At 36.7% G+C, this 12,958-nt stretch overlaps 2 protein-coding genes across 3 annotated transcripts in view; one reads left to right on the top strand and one right to left on the bottom strand.

Moving 5' to 3' along the window:
• Positions 1-12,958, bottom strand: part of LOC133533589 (synapsin-like) — a 117,132-nt gene that overhangs the window by 27,493 nt on the left and 76,681 nt on the right. The window lies entirely within an intron of this gene.
• Positions 937-12,958, top strand: part of LOC133533616 (metalloproteinase inhibitor 3-like) — a 61,740-nt gene continuing 49,718 nt past the window's right edge. For both annotated transcript variants that reach the window (XM_061872624.1, XM_061872623.1), the window contains exon 1: positions 937-1,141. The gene's annotated coding sequence lies outside the window, so the exon portion shown is untranslated. The remainder of the gene's footprint in view (positions 1,142-12,958) is intronic.

Below are 12,958 nucleotides of genomic sequence, written 5' to 3'. Positions count from 1 at the left end.
AAGGGTTCCGTTTTTTGCCATTTGGCTACGGAACCCTAAAAACACCGTACAAAGCGCTCTGCAAAGGCACCCTTTTGCTTTTAATGTACAGGATACTTACAAATGGTGTTTAGCACTTTGTGACAGATAACTACGGAACCCTACGCTGTCTACATGCCCTTGGACGGTTTTTTTTATTTGTTATCTTTTTTATTAACATAGTTTTTAAGATTTTCATGTTAAGAACTTTATGGATCAATGATCAGTACCCCTAGTGTAAATATTTTCGACAGCGAAACGTGACGTACGCGTTTGCGTTTAGTGTCATTTTGTATGAGATTTTTGACTTTCCAAAACGTCCCGCTTGGCGCGCTGTTTAAAAACCCATACAAAATGAGACTTAACGCAAACGCGTACGTCACGTTTCGCTATCGACTAAAATTACACTAGGGGTACTGAACGATTTTTATTTTTAAGAGGAAAGGTACTTCAGTGTGTGAAAGAACAGTTTAGTCATGATTTCATGAAATAAATAATAATGTGAGTAAATATCCTTATCCTTGTTAGAAGGTTAGGTTAATATTTTCTTTTTATGTGGCAAAGCCACAGCGAGGCTACGAAAGTAGCAAAATGGACAACATTTTCCGCATTTCATTGCAACTTGGTGATCCACGTAGAAAATGGCAGTTGTTCGGACGAATGAAAGCACACAGGTACTCTAGGTACATTGATAGATCTGAGTTGACAAGTAGGTTACATACTCGTACAATGTTGACATTAGCTGCATACTTACCTCGGTGATGTCACATGCGAAACCTAATAGTGATGAATCACGAGCTTTTACCGGCGATGCAGCGATAAGCGGCTGCGTGTGCGATGTGATATCAGCGCCATACCCACGTGTTAGTGTATATTGATGCCTTTGGTGGGCGCATAATAACTGGTCCGGCCCAACCAAACGTTCAGTTACTGATTGCTCGCTACGAGGAGCGCGTGTCGAACGAAACTCGGCGCCGGCAAGCGCGACCACATACGATAAATCGAATTTAATCACTCAAACAATCGGACTTTGAAGGAGTTTGATGAACTAGTGATACAGTTTCGCGGTGCTTGTGACGTCACCTTGGATGACCGTGGAATCGCGGCTGAAAGACCTGTACAGGTGCATTTGTTTACTTTTATGTTTACACTGTTTTCGGCTACGTTGATGTTTTTCTAATTTGAATAATCAAATACTGGATCATCACATCTAATAAAGTATATTAGGCATTATTTTTTAATGATACATACATTTCAATTAATTATCATAAAATTAAATTAAGTTTGTCTTATCATCTCTAACACTATATAAGATGCAGTAAGGTGCACTCCAATGACTTAGGCACTTGCACAATTGATAATGAACTAACAGCTAGATATAAATACAGTACAAACAATTGCTAATTACGCAATGTTTATGGAGGCGAAAGTTGGCACACAGCTCCTAAGAGGAAAATCCGATTGTGTTGCTTTTACAGAGGACCGGTGAGCCAGTGACCGACAAAATCCCAATGATCGACTTCTATAGTTACTTAATCGAAGAATAGGAAATTAAGGAATTGTTTGTTATCCAGCAATATCAGATTTCCAAAAAAAAAATTAGGTATTTATTGTTACAACTTCGCTAAAACTGATTCCTTTAGAGATCAGGTTTGCTAAGTTTGTTGACTTACAACGATATTAAATAATGCTCGAGAAGCAAACGTGACACATTTTGTAAACATAGTTAGCGTTTGGTTAGCGCTCTCGCGTTTCATGTAGTGTTTGCTAGTCAATATTGTTACCAATAGCTGAAATAGGTATGTGCTAGGTTCAGCAAGGTGCAAAACTATCTACTCCGCTAAGGCACTCAGTATAATTAGATACGCATGTAATACTTAGATCATCGTTGTTGAAGTTTTTGCTAGTTCTTAAATTGTAAAGACTCTTTATCATGTCTCTAAGATCAGAAAAAATATAAAGTACCTATACCTACTTGGCATGCGACTGCATTTAGCAACAACCAAATTTAATAATGGATTGTTATCTTGCCAAATTTAAATCCATTTTTATTATGTGAATGTGAATGCGCAATCACGCACGTACCAATACTTCTTCTTACTCACGTTGTCCCGGTATTTTGCCACTGCTCATGGGAGCCTGGGGTCCGCTTTAGAACTAACGCACGTATCAATACGATTCCAATATTAATACGTCCATTTCCTTATGAGAATCAGCCCCTGTTCCGGACAATTCAGGGAAAGCAATTAGGTATATTGAAACATATAACAGGGTAACTAGATCATGCGCTATTTGCAGATTTATATAAATTACTACCGGTAATATTTACAACGAAGGTAGGCGACATTTCAGTGCAATATAAAGATTTTACCTTTCATGAAACTTGACGAATTACGAAACTCGCGATAAGCTTTCAAAATGATTTTTATCGAAATATTAATTAAGTGAAACGAGGAGACTAATTAAATTGGTGAGACTTTCCAAGTTCTGTATGTAATTTGATTTTAAAGGTTGACTTATTAAGCGAAATGACGGCCGGTATCGCTATAATGATGGGTCGGAGTTAACGTCAGAGGATTCAGCTTATGCTCACAACTTTACTGCAGTTCTTTCTGATAGGTACTTGTTTACCCTCTTCGTTTCTCGGAGCTCAGTGTTAGTTACGCCGCCACGAACAATAAACAAACTCGACACACTATGTGTGTTAGATTACGATGAATTAATGGGCGTGAGAAGCTGTCTATTAATAGAATAGTGTGGTTATTTGTAGCAGATTCAATTGTAAGTCAACGGCAGGGTGCCAAAGCCAGGATGCTTGAGGAGGATGTGTGTCGTTAGCGGTACGCATGGCGGGACCCACTCTGCTCTATTGATTAATCAGATCACTTTATTGCATAATGGCCAGTTTGTACGGGTTGTCTGCGGCCAAGACATCACGTCTTATTTTCTGGGTGTCATCGCGACTGATAAAATTATGGCTTCTACGTGCTCTATTTGCTAAAACACGTCTTACTGTCGTTATTATCAAGACCAGCAGCTTAAGGCACATAAGTGTTATATATTAGCCAATAGTTCTCTATTTTGTTTCCTATTTTGCATGCATTTTTGGTAACTAAGAGGAGAGTATATTTATCCATTCATTAAAATCTGAAAGTTAGATAGTTGTAAATAACAAGTACCTACCTACTTACCAAATAATCGTTCAATTAGGGAGAGGGAGTTGTTAGTTAAGTTCGCGTAATTAGTAATTACGCGAACTTAACTAACAACTATTCAAACTTCGAGCTATATCTATTTTTCTGGGAAATCAGATAGCTTCAGTCTTAGAAAATTAAAAACCAGCAACTGAGAAAACTTCTCAGCGCGGGGCAAGCACTAATTAATCCTGCTTTGAGAGGCTTTTCTATTCAAATGTATCTTGTAATTACATAGGCATGTAGTTAGCCGTGAAATCGCTGGACATTTTAGCGTCTTGTCGTTTTAATAATTAATCTAACTAACCTGCAATGGCACTTCGAGTTACTGGGACGAACTACTTACACCCTTTACAGGTACTTCGGATACCTACAGGTCTAACTTCAATATTGGCATAAATGTGACCGCGACCGGCAAAACATTCCACTCTGACACTTGCTATAAGGATGAGATTTGCTTATATCTTTTTACGAATAGCCTGAGAAGGCGTCCTTGTGGCACGCGACAAAGTGTGACGTTTTGCCGGCCGCGGTTACAAATACAGAGTCGTGTTCTATGAATCAAATCAAAAAAGTGATGGAGGGACTTATTGGCCTTAAGAACTATCTATTAGATGCTCAAGTATATTCAGTGAAAATTAATTTTAGTTTAGCCCTTAAAGTCCTCTGTCATTGGTCTTCATTTAATCCATATTGAGCGCGACACCACCGTGTATATAGAGGCGACTATTCATCTGTATTTTCTTTCTTCAAAAATAACTTGGTAGAAGATCGAAAGAAACGGGCACATCCATCTATACACTTTTGTAATTGGTTTTCACCAGGTCTCGAAAATCGACAAGGGTCGCGTTTGCCCTACGGAATCCTTTTAAAGTTAAGTAAAGGTAAACTTTTCCAGTGTTTGGGGAACCTTGTTCTTTGATGAATCAGGGTCTAGAGAACTTCACCTAGTAGGTACCTAAATTATAGATTCAAGGAATTAAATTGTTTAAAATGTAAAATGCAAACGATGCAATATCTTATTCATTTAAATAACTATTTTGCCTACTACATAAATGACAAGCAAAAATGATATATATATATATATATATATATATATATATATATGTGTCATTATAAAATTATAAACACTATGGAAATCACGAGGATGAAAAGTCGTGGGATATGTTACCGCTAGAAAGTTGGCTTAAAACGAAGGTCTAGTGTCAAACCCCGACCCTCGACCCGGCTCGCGGAAGAAGGCAATCACGAACGGAGATAGGCATCAACACCGCTTGCCTATTACTAGTGCTTTATGACGGTAACGACTGCACATTGTTATGATTTAACCTCTGGAGAATTGAAATTCTAATTCGGTAGGACAATGTTGCGACTGCGGATATAAATGTAAGTAGGAACAAATGTGGGGTTAAAGGTTTATGGATTAACTATTACGGGCAGGTAACTATGTTTCTAACATTTGTAAACAAATAATACAGTTTCACTTTCAAGTACCTATTTTAATTAAATTTAAAAAGTCGTTTGACGAAAGTTTGCCATCTTGATTAGAAACAGCAGATTTAGGTACTTGTATGTAACTTTTGTAGATTGTACATCATCGATACAAAGAAAACATCAGCAAGACTCATGAATACCTATTGAATTGCATTTGATCAAGTACAATTGCAACTCGCAGTAATATTCCAGGAAGACGCCACTATCGCTCCATATATCTAATCTAACGGAATAGATAACTGAGCATACAATTGTGGATGTTAAAACAATAATGGGCTAGGAGTATTATTAATTGTCTCAGTATTGTCTACTCGAAGTAGCGTGGAATGCCGGCACACGATCGTGGCTGACCCAGTCGCCAGTACTCGGTACCTGTCTTTAGTCGCAATGTTCGCTTACTTCGCTTCCGAATATCCACGGCGCGGATTTCGAGCTCTACGCCCGGAAAAAACACAGCAAACTAATGTTGAGAAAGCCGTACTCAAATAGAAAAAGGTTTTTACGTTGAATAGATAAGGCAAATTCTACGAATTGAATTAGAAGCTAATAAAACCGTTATCTTAATTCAAAGCTGCGGGCCGAACAGTATTGATCGAGTTCGGCGTCATAAATACGGGGAATTGAATAAAAGTGAGCCGGAAACGGCAAAGTGTAAAATTAAGCGACGAGTTTTAAATGTCCATTCCTGAGATAATAAAAAGAGAGAGAAGTAATATAATATGTGTGATTTGAATTGAACGGTAGAGGAAATATCGAAGAACGGACTCCGATCCCGCGCTGTATACCACAAGCCGCAACTGTAGGTCTCGCGTTACTGCGCCCGGGAATCAAAACAATGAGTCCATCTATTGAGTGCAGGTGACAAAAGCGGTCGCCTTTCATTTCCATTGAACACACCTACACGAACTTTAAACACTATACCTATTTCAACGGCAATGTTTACAAAGAAGGCATGACATCAAGTACTCCTATTTCGTTCAACAGCAGAAAGCAATTATTAGATGACATTTATCTGTGGCTATCAGCCACTTATTACTTTACAACTCGCACTAACTGGTGTTTATTACTACACGTATATTAGGTGGCTATGGAACTGGGACGCGCACCATTTTAGCATCTAGCACAGACCTGTCATTGCGAAACCTAATATTGGCATTTAATTTAATTTCTTAGGTATGTGGGTATTATGACCAAAATTATGACGCTTGGAATTTCAAGTTCCAAACTCATTTCAAGAGCCGAGTAAGTTTTCTTGGAACTGTGTGCATTTTTAGGGTTCCGTAGCCAAATGGCAAAAAACGGAACCCTTATAGATTCGTCATGTCCGTCTGTCTGTCCGATTCTGTCACAGCCACTTTTTTCCGAAACTATAAGAGCTGTACAGTTCAAACTTAGTATGTGGATGTATTCTATGAACCGCATTAAGATTTTCACACAAAAATAGAAAAAAAACAATAAATTTTGGGGGTTCCCCATACTTAGAACTGAAACTGAAAAAATCTTTTTTCATCAAACCCATACGTGTGGGGTATCTATGGATAGGTCTTCAAAAATGATATTGAGGTTTCTAATATCATTTTTTTCTAAAATGAATAGTTTGCGCGAGAGACACTTCCAAAGTGGTTAAATGTGTGTCCAAAGTGGTAAAATGTTGAACAAGATCTAGTAAGAAGATTTTTTTTAATACGTCTTAAATTGTACGGAACCCTTCATGCGCGAGTCCGACTCGCACTTGGCCGCTTTTTTTATATTTTCCATTAGGAGTTTGGCCGGGTACATTAAGTTAAGGATACAGGACTTGGTGAAGTATAATTTGAAAACTCTTCAAAAATATAGATATAAGTATATATATATTTCTTTAACTAGCGTTCAAGTAACTTTTGTTTGAGTGAATTAGAATGAATGAATGGAATTAGTAATTTATTCCAGAAAATGGGATTGTAATTGAACTTTGTTATGAATTGACATGTTAATAAAATTTTGACTACTTTACCTTAAGGAGATTATCAACCGATAAAACTCACCGTTTATTTTATCTTGTTTTGTCAACATCATGATCCCAGCGCGTTAGATTGGTCGTCCCATTGTCGTATATATATAACTGTCCAACAACTGGACTTTTGACGATAAAGTTAATGATAGCACATACAAGTTCAAAGGTAACGCAATCGCGGTGGCTAACTAGAAATTTCCCACGATAACGGCGGGCAGCCGCGGTATCTGAAGACCGACAATGGCGTCCACCCACGTGCGGGATTTATAATATTAATACGTGAGGCGCCGCCAAATTATAGCCCAAATCAAAAAGACCCTTAAATCGAAAGGAAGTTAAGACCTTACTAACGTTGTTCACATATGAATACAAGTGTATGTGCCATAAGCGACCAAAGTAATAAAGACGATAAGATACATTGTTGATAATGTAACATTGACCGTGATAGCGTCATACCCATATGTTTCCTTGTTTAGGATGAAGTTTATGTTTCATCTAACCTTGTATTTTCCTGGCTTAGCTCAAACAGACCTCAATTAGTATTAAACATTATTTCTAGCGGCCGACTCAATAATTAGCAGTATTTCAAGAATATAATTGCATTCCATATTTAATAAATATATAAGTATGTATTTTTTGTGCAGATTGCATCACGTAAGGATGACCCTATTTCGTGATATTCAGGTTCGACGAATCCTTGTTATTATGATGGACGCCTAAGTCCGCCCATAATCATACAAATGAATAAATGACAAAGGACTCCAATGATTCGAGCTACACATAATGATCCTCTAAATAGGTACGAATAAGACGTCGAGATATACTTGTATGATAAATAGTTGATAATAGTAATATTAAGTATTGATTCATGTGCCATCTTGTGGGTTATTTACTGTCTAACCCGTATACTGTGTATATCGCTTAGAAATTCATATTTTACATCTCGATTACTTGATAAATGGCTAGATCAATATTTGATATTGGAATAAGATATCTTTTATTAGATACTATATAACTTCACTGGCAACACTGGACGTCAGATTTCGCAGCGCAACGTGATGATACTCAATCACACATTTTAATACTTATATCAGATATTTCTTAAATGTGAAGTAGATTACACGTTTTGCCCGACTGGGAAAGGTGAGAGACAGGATGGGGTAATAAAGTTTAGATTTATTTTTAAAGATTACTATGTTGTTAGTAATCAGTTCACTATTTTCTAATTTCTTTAATGTGTATCTCGTTATTTACATAGTAAATTATTTTACATCATACGAAGTATATAACGGCACAAATGTTAATAAAAAAAAATGCAAAAAATTCAGAAAAGTTTCACTGAAAACTAACTAAACTGATCTAAGCCGTAATTAAAGCCAGAGGACGTGCACTGATTGCTGCCGTAACATGAAACCTTTTTCTGCCGAGTGCAGGATCGGATTATATGTGACATTATATGGAAGATAGCATCATATCACAGTGCATGACTATCTAGTAGTGCCTGCTTAGCCCCGGCGCGGCGCCGTCGCTAACGGTAATACGAGATGCCTTAAGCTCACTCCATCCCCGATGCGCTCCTCACAATTAAGATCACCTGTAACTTTAGTATTTGTTTTCTAATAATAAATTCTAGCTGAATCCTGACCGATGTTGGAGAGACCATACCAGGTCCGCAATAATGATACCGCTACAGAAATATCTAGCTTTGACTATATACCTACTGCGAGCAGAATCTTCCGAATTTAGCTTCTGAATTAATACGAGTACGATTAGGGAGCTTTCTGCAGATGGTTATGTCATTTGCTTTTGTTTTGAATTCACAATTGGTCGTAATATGTTTTTGCTATTTTCACGCTCTATCTTGAAGCCATAAAAATGTGACATAGGTAGGATGGTAATCGTTACAAGCAGAACTAGTTACAAGCTGCAAATATCCTAACAGCGCGCGGCACGCTGGCGACTCGCGGCATTCAGGCGCCGACGCTTCCATGCATTTCTTAAAGCGATTTATAGCTGAAATCCACTTTCTATGTTTATTTCTGATACGAAGTTTTAGACGAAATTATTTCATCCCACTGATGAAACATAATGGGAAGGGTAAATTATGAGTGAATCTACAAAACGTAAGAAACATGCTAATGAAACTGTCAGGGAATCCGTTTGCGACAGTCGTGTTGTAATCGCAATAAATTCGGGCCAGTAATAAAATGCGGTTCTAAACAACAGGCTTTATAATAACAAACGGGAAGTTTTATTGTTTCTTGTTCAATGCCGATTGAATTCTATTTTTAAAACAAAATTCAATTTGTTACCTTTCATAAAGTAAGTAAGTAGTATAACTTATATGTTATTTTTCTTAAAACAGTGGAACTTGTTTGAGATTAAACAGCCTTCAGCTTATTTGAGAAATACTGGGACTTACCCGCGAGCCAGCTAGATTATTTATGTTCTGAAACTATTTTCTCCGATTAACCCATAGTTGTTTCGAAATTTCATTGGTCCGTTAGTGTTTTAAAACTTTTGACCAGATGCCTTTTTAAAAAACTTTTATCACAAATTAAAAAAATGCTAATGTAACTTCGAAAAAAAATTCTTCGAAAGCATGAAAGGTATCTTATAACCGTAAGAATTAAAATAAAAACATTGGATGGAATAAGTAAATCAGCATCAGAGTCGTAAAGTTTCGTAATTTGTCGTCTCGATGATTGCTCCGAGATCCGAGAGTAAACGTATATTTGTGGAAAAGCAATATTGTCATCAATTGCCCCTTGAACACAAATAACTTTTTGTTACCTGCGCAGCCACCATAATTATTGGTAATCAAAATTTTATGTCTCAATTTTGCCAACCAAAAAGATTGATTATTTACATTGTGCTTATAATAGTCATAAAGTAGTGGAATTCCGTTACAAATTATATGAAATTATGATTTATGTAGTTACGTTTGATATGACGCCTTGTAAAATTGTACTGCTGCTACTGAATATAGTATAGTTATATTATAATATATGTATGCACGTACTCTACTAACGACGCTAATATCTAACTTGTAGAACATGTGTCAGGCGGCCGGGTCGGGACTATAATGTCCTCCTTAGAGTGCGGTTTAGTGGAGCACTGCACATGCGCTAGCTGGGGCATTACGTTAGACACGTTAAACGCCCGTGCGCGGAGGTGATCATAATATGTGCGCCGCCCGAAATAACTGGGCGATGACGTGACGAGAAGGACGAAACTATAATGCAACTCATTAGGTAACATTTATTTTTGATTTTATTTAGTCAGTTAATAGTTGCGTACAGAACTGAAAACTACTTCCAAAATTCAAAATAACAATATTTGTTCTACAGTCAGCATCAATAGTAGCGGATGAAACAACGCACCAAAAGTTGATATTCACACGCTGATATTCCGGAAAACTTTTCCACATATAGATAAATCTCTAAAATGTATGTTCACAAGTATATCTTTTACCGTCTTAATTGTTCTACATACGAGTATAGAACCATAACATTTTGTTAAGCTGTTCAAGAATGGTAGATACTTTTGACACCTTGTTTGATCCGCTACATTTGATGCTGACTGTACAAGAGACCCGAGCCAGGGGCTCTCTACACGTTCGAATCTAAATGCCATTTTGATTTAAAAGCATTCATTAGTTCGTCTAACCATAGTATCATGCTGTTATTGTTAATCAATTACAGTTGATTTAAAGTGTTTAGTAATCCTACCAGTGCGACAGATCGGTTTTGACGGCAAGGTAGAATCTAGAAATATCCATAGTCTTTGTAAATGCTATGGTTTCTTTGTCTTTTTTGAATAAATACTGTAAAATTGACTTCAACGCGGACTTGGCATTGTAAAACGAAAACAACTCAAATTCAATTTTTGCAATTTTCGCTTTACATAGTTACTTATAACGTACCAACTTCAACACACAAACGTGTCATGAAAAAAAGACAGACGCATAATTACCTAAACATAAACACAAGAGTTTGATTGTTTGTGTAATCAATGGAATTTAATTAACTTAAACTGGTTAGATAGTGATAATTTGAATATTTTACGATGAAAAACCTGTGAACTAGACGTCGGCGGCGGTGGGCGATGCAGCCGGACGAACATGCTTGCATTTGCGCTCCATTGACGGGAGCTCGTCTGACGTAACCACTTGAGGAGCCGCTTGTTGTGTCGTTAGATATTTACTTTATTACCGCCATATTCATTGCCGTTGTCAAGGCCAATCATATTGTAAGAAACATGGCGATGGACGCCGCCGCGGTTGTCTTACGTCTGAACAGTAAACAAGGAAAGTTCCCGTGTATATTGTTGTAGGCGCCGCTTGTTTTTACAAAATCCAGCTCGTTTTACGAGAGCATCACACATCAGTGTAATCACCTAGTTTCCACTCCTCCTATTCAAAATTATTCTCTGTGTAAACATCCTGCGCGGCGCGAGCGCAGTGTCGAACAACATGATCCAGGTTTTAAGGCGGCCAAGGTCAAACTCCGAGTGAATTCGCGTTAAAAATCGTTTTCATAAACTTACCTCATAGCTAGAGATGGGTGCTTTGAGTAAATACAAATACTGAGTATTTAGTCAGTATTTACTCAAAGCACCCGATAAATACTCGTATTTACTCGTTTAGGTGAGTAAAACCGATTGCTAATAAAAAAAATTGAAATGTGAGATTTAAGAATTAAATTGTTTTGTATTGAAGAGTGTTAATGTATCTATATTAACAATATTTACATAATAAAAAGCATATCGGACGCTTAATTCTTGAATAATAGAGGGTAATCATCAATGGGAGGCAAATTGTGATTTATACGTAGTTAACAATTTTGTTTTTAATTAGATGGTATTATTTTTAAAATATGGGACTTAAGTTCTATCGATGTTCTAGATAACTGCATGTCGCGCAAAAGTGCGTGTTTACGCTGCACTTACGACCTTATTAAGGGTGTTTTAAAGAAAACTCAAAAATGGCTCAACCGATCATGTTCAAAGTATGTTTTTTAGTACTCTATTCTACGACTATTCTCCCGATATTTTTTCATATTTTTTTTGAACTGTGGTTTGAAAGTTAAAGAGTGTTAACATTATTTCGGCCTTTAGAAACCGGTTTTATCCAAAAGTACTAAATTTATCCAAAAAAGTTTTTACAAACATTAAAGTTATTTTTAAAGACCAATTTAATGATGTGTAACACGTTGGTGGTTTCTGATTTTTTTTTTGTGACTATTAGTTACATGTGTGGAGTGCCCTCCTTAAAAATAACAATTTTGAGTACTTAATCCAGTAGTGGCTTACAATATACACCCATATTTCAAATTTATATTTCAGCACTTTAAATAGTTTAACCCACCAATTTGGGTATAAACGATTAGATACTGCTAAATTGAGTAAAGACTATTTACTCAGTATTTACTCACTACCCATCTCTACTCATAGCACGCTAATTATGGTACTAATAATGAAGTGATGGTATTGGCTCTATCAATTTATTACTTTACAAACACAACACAATTACTCCATTGTAACTCGCGATCGTAACATTTTCTATTTAAAGATGAAAGCGAAACACGAGAGAAATGCATTTAGTAACTAGAATTGTAGCAAGATTAATGACCCGATTTAATTTTCGAAGCACTATAGATGTGTTCAGCGCATGAACAGATGCAATTGTACCTACTGCAACTAAGCATCGATTCGGGGTACTTTAGATATTATTATTCATTAAGTAATAATAACTATTGGATAATAGCCAAAGTTAGCGCTGCGGGAGATTTATTGTCTAACATCACGTGAAATACGCTAGAGGGACTGCCCGATTCTATGCCATCGATCATTTACGAGAGCATAAAGTGGCAGCAGTGTGCAATTTTACTACTGCCACTACTGCTGTAGCAGGAATGCTCTCTACATAGTTTCGAATACCTATTGGAATATAAATAGACGACATATTTCACAACTAATCTAATAATAAAATGTCACTATTTCTCATTAGTCATAATACTAATATGTATCAGGGTATCAATGCAATATGTAGGAGGTAGGTTGTTTATTTCACTTTCAAAACTCTCTGGAAAGATAGGAGATAGGTTCGGGAGGAAATTTCTAAACCTGTTCAAAGCAATCGACCGCATGGTCGTCGACTTTATTATAATTTATCTTAGTGGTTATTAATTAAACGCCGTATGAGTAATCCCTTTCTAGCTAAGACAAATACAGGTTCTAGCGTTTTATAACGCATTTT

Source organism: Cydia pomonella, unplaced genomic scaffold (genome assembly GCF_033807575.1).
Source record: "Cydia pomonella isolate Wapato2018A unplaced genomic scaffold, ilCydPomo1 PGA_scaffold_183, whole genome shotgun sequence".
NCBI lineage: Eukaryota > Metazoa > Arthropoda > Insecta > Lepidoptera > Tortricidae > Cydia > Cydia pomonella.
The sequence above is the reverse complement of the archived record's forward strand: the minus strand, read 5'-3'. Positions and strand labels throughout refer to the sequence as shown.